The sequence below is a fragment of the Nilaparvata lugens genome, chromosome 4, assembly GCF_014356525.2.
Source record: "Nilaparvata lugens isolate BPH chromosome 4, ASM1435652v1, whole genome shotgun sequence".
Lineage (NCBI taxonomy): Eukaryota > Metazoa > Arthropoda > Insecta > Hemiptera > Delphacidae > Nilaparvata > Nilaparvata lugens.
This window is the reverse complement of record NC_052507.1, coordinates 56,321,628-56,326,660: the sequence shown is the minus strand read 5'-3', so window position 1 is coordinate 56,326,660 and position 5,033 is coordinate 56,321,628.

Here is a 5,033-nt window from a genome sequence, read left to right as displayed (position 1 = left end):
GAGTGTGACATGAGATACATTGACTTTTAGGCGGTACGAAGTTCGCCGGGAAAGCTAGTTTTATTATAAGAGGTAATGTCTGTCAATGTTTCAAAAGGTTTAAGGCTTGATTGGGAGTTTTCCAAAAAAAATTAAGGTACCCTAATTTCAAGTTTTCTATACGTTTCAAGGCCCCCTGAGTCCAAAAACATGATTTATGGGTGTTGGTCTGTGTGTGTGTTGTGTGTGCGTGTGTGTGTGTGTGTGTGTGTGTGTGTGTGTGTGTGTGTGTTGTGTGTGTGTGTGTGTGTGTGTGTGTGTGTTGTGTGTGTGGTGGTGTGTGTGTGTGTGTGTGTGTGTGTTGTGGTGTGTGTGTGTGTGTGGTGTGTGTGTGTGTGTGTGTGGTGTGTGTGTGTGTGTGTGTGTGTGTGGTGTGTGTGTGTGTGTGTGTGTGTGTTGTGGTGTGTGTGTGTGTGTGTGTGTGTGTGTGTGTGTGTGTGTGGTGTGTGTGTGTGTGGTGTGTGTGTGTGTGTGTGTGTGTTGTGTGTGTGGTGTGTGTGTGTGTGTGTGTGTGTGTGTGTGTATGTCTGTGAACACGATAACTCCATTCCTAATTAACTGATTGACTTGAAATTTTAAACTCGAGGTCCTTATATCATGAGGATCCGACAATAAGTAATTCAATAAAATTCAATTCAAGATGGCGTAGAAAATGGCGGATGATTACTAAAAAACCATGCTTTTCACGTTTTTCTCAAAAACGGCTTCAACGATTTTCTTCAAATTTATACCATGGATAGCTATTCATAAGCCCTATCAACTGGCATAAGTCTCATTTCTGAGAAAATTTCAGGAGATCCATAATATTCATCAGAAAAATGGCGGATAATGACTAAAAAACCATGTTTTCTTGTAAACGGCTCTAACAATTTTCTTCGAATTTATACCATGAATAGCTATTTAGAAGCCCTATCAAGTGGCATGAGTCTCATTTCTGGGAAAATTTCAGGAGCTCCGTCATATTCTTGAGAAAAATGGCGGATAATGACTAAAAAACCCTGTTTTTCACGGTTTTCTCGAAAACGGCTCAAACGATTTTTTTCAAATTCATACCCTGTATAGTTATTTATCAGCTCTATCAACTGGCATGAGTCTTTTTCCTGGGAAACTAATGGGGGGTCCACCCCATCCTTGAGAAATGGACTTTGTAACCTCCTCCTCGTGCATCAGGTAGGTAGGTAGAGCAGTTTATAAGAAGAACACTGTCATAGTCAAGATATTTCATCTGTAGAACAGCTGTTTTGACGACATTTGAAAAAATCATCGAATTTCACAATTTCCACAAAGGAGAAAGTACTCTACTGTTATTCCCCTAAATTATCCTCGTTTAAGAATGAGGCTTGCAGTTCGATGAGCAAGGAAAGTTGTGTGAGTGTACCACACCAGATTTTTTCTTCTAAATGCTAATATGCCAGTACCTATTATTATAAATGTTTTTATTACTTTTTATTATCAAATTAATTATTGAATTTGATAATTTTATTTGCTAACACAAATATCCTAACTATTAAAAAACATTACAAAAAAAACGTTGACCGCGCATGCGCAACTATTGGCTAGTTCGCCCTAGGAACTTACCAAGCTGGAGCTCTGTTACACGCTCTTCTCGCGTTCCACTCTTGCTCCACCTGTGATCATCAATCGATCTGCTCGAGTGACGTTCATTGCGGAGCAGAGCGAAAGTCTGTACGCACCTTAAGAGAATCCGGGTGCATTGAAAAGACCCAATTAAGATGGTCTTCGGATTTATTACAACGATGATAAATCGTTGCTCAGTGATAATCTTGTATACTCTTCATGCATAATCTGTATACAGATATTAGTCCAGTCAACGAAAGATTATACAGTACAGGGAAAAGTTTGGTACACAATGTATGGACCCCGACGCTCTTTTAAGGATGGTAAACATATCAAAAGTCCTCACTCCTACTCACTGTGTTAAGGGGGTGGGGTGGTTTGAATGTACCATATTTTGTTTTTTTTTTCACATATCTCGAACAATATGCATCTTTCGGAAACTTTTTTCGAATGCAAAATAAAGCTTACAAATTAGCCTACAATTTTTATGTGTAACATTTTCCCATAATTATCTCTTCTAGTTTTGTAGGTATGAGCTCTGTAAAGTGCCAAATTTTGAAGAAAATCCTTTCCATTCTCATTTTTTTATCTCTTGGGACTTATAGCTTTCCAACGATTGATTGGAAAATCCGTGCTAATCATGAGCTCATAGAGAATCATATTATCTACAAAGTGAACATGAGGCCAACATACTTCATCGTTAGCTAGATTTGAGTGATGAGTGATCCTGTAGAAACACTCTTGAGGACCATTGTGGCACAGACAATACGAAATCAAAATCCTAATATCAAAACTTTTAGAACAATATATTGTAACTAAAAAATGTGACAGGATTAAAAAATTGGAGTTAAATGTAAAATGTGTGTTCATTTCTTTTCCAATGTGTGATCCAATTTTCAATTTTTCTGCTAGCGCTGCCTGGTCGTGGGCTTTTCCCTGTATAGGCATGAGCAGTTATTTATTGAATAATGAAACACTGGGATGTTGCCTAGAAATTTAGAATGTTGTCTAGTATCTCATGTCATCTATTGATAGAATCACCATAATAGATTACTTTAAAAAATTTTATTTCAATGTTTAATAAAAATTACAAAAAATTGGAATGAATTGTTCAATTGATCAATTAACCATGAACAAGCATCAAGCTTATGTGAAAATAATTCACAGTAAATGGGGAAAATCATCAGCTTGAGTTGATAGTCGTATCGAATCAGATTATTTTTTTATTAGCACACTGGAACCTCATTCGAGTCCTTGACAATGTAGTTACCGTTGCCATCAACAGTAATGATGATATTTCACAAATTTACAGAGTACATTGAATCTCGAATCCCGAACCAACTCAAAATCACCCACCCAGCACTGTACTCTACTCGAAAACCACCACCCACAACACCATACAAATACTACAACACAGCAAATAAGACTCGATCCATTTACTTGCAACTAACAGCAGAGTGTAACTGGCAGCCTGCAAAGTTCAAAGGATTACAAGCCACTCAAGAGATTATCATAGGTACTCGATAGAGTTCGATGAAAGGGGGCTCTTGTGTAACCCCCCTTATTATACTTGTGGGCCCCCAATTTGAGTAGGGATACAGGGTGAGGGTTTGAACTCCCCCTCTTTGTGGACAGGGGCTGAAAGTAGTCACTGATACCAACAATTTTCTTTTAGTAATGGTCAAGTTCATTATAGTCGTTCGCAGCATCTGTTGTCCCAGTTGCATTCTATGCGTTATCGAACGTCTGTTTTGTTCATCTTTTCTCCGATATATAGCTTTGTTGATTCATTTTATTTCCTCAGTTAGTTTATGGGTTCATACGTCTATTTGTTTGCTCGTACATTTGTTTATTTCTGTATAATTTTATAGCTAACATGCATGACAAATAAGAGAGAATACGAGATCCCCTTTCTCTCTCATTTACTCACTCACTATTTCTCCCTCACTCTCTCACATATACTACCACTGATCTCTCCATTAGAATATATATTTTAGAATGTACTTTTTTATAATTCGATTAAGTCTTTATGGTCAATCATGCGCAAGATGCTTCCTCCAGGTAATTCCAACATTTGAATTTTACCCATTTTTAAACCATCAGCTTGTTCCTTCATCATCTCTCTCTTTTTCGAACTCCCTCTTTCTCATTCACCAATCACCCTCTCACCCCACTCCTTCACACCTCGAAGTCACAGATTCTTAACCGATCCTCTCCACTTACAACTGTCAGAGTTTCCCACAGATATCATCAATGGATCCCTAGCAACCAATGCTGACAGTTTCAAGTGAATCCCAGAGTAGAACAGAGAAGCGCTCCGCAATTGAAGGTCGAAAATGAATCGATCTATATGTTAATTTCTCAGTCAACACCCGATATTTTTCTCGTTATCTCAAGCTGGCTCTTCATTCTTTCAGCAGAACTTCTCTTTGCACACCCTTTCCTACTGCTCAAAATGCTAGAAATTCAATTTCCATCCCCGTTCTCAACCACCGTTCAATTATTTGACAAGAGCTCTTGGAATAATTCCGATTCCCGACATGTGCTTATTACATGAGTTATCAACTTCTTGCCTCAACCAGTGTCAACTCAATAAGCTATCATTCATGTAAGTATAAATTATTCACTTATACAAGAAACCTTCTCCAAAATTAAGTCTCCAACCAGAATTTGTAATCGGACCTGCCATTTTCCTATGAGAGCGGAACTTTAGACTATAGTGTAACGCACTATAATCTGTAAGCATTAGTTTCATGGCTTCAATTGGCGGATGGTTCTTTCCAAATACTCTGCCCTGATTATTTCCTTTGAATTTTCACTTGCACTTTCACATCTTCATCGGGTTTCATACTAACAAAGAGTCTTCAACAGTGAAATGAGAAGTATTAACGTTATTTATAAGAAATACTGACACCAGAGTGAATCCTACCAGATTAATAATCTATAATCATAGAATATAGAATATGATCTAGAATGTAGAATGAACTATAAATATGTCACATCAAAGCTGTATCAGATTGAGCGTAACGGATGTGAAAAATTTTTGATTTTAAAATAAAAAATTAACAAAATCTCATCACGATGAGAGAAGTGACCTGAGCTTTTCACAGCTGAATACGCAGATCATATTGGTGATTTATCTTCCAATATCCCTCTTCATTCCAAACAATAGTTATTGGAATATTGTTTTGACAGCGGGTCAAGTCCTCAAGGACAAGTCCTCAATTATTATCACTATAGATGAAAGTTTTGTTCTACTCAACAAAATCACTCCATTAAAAACAACAAAAAAAATTTAGAACATGTTCAAAATTATTCATTAACTCTCTTTCAACTCACCAACTGAGATTATTGTGAAGTAGTGTGGATGAAGTTATCAATGAGAGCTGAATTCAATTACCGAACTTTCATCGTCT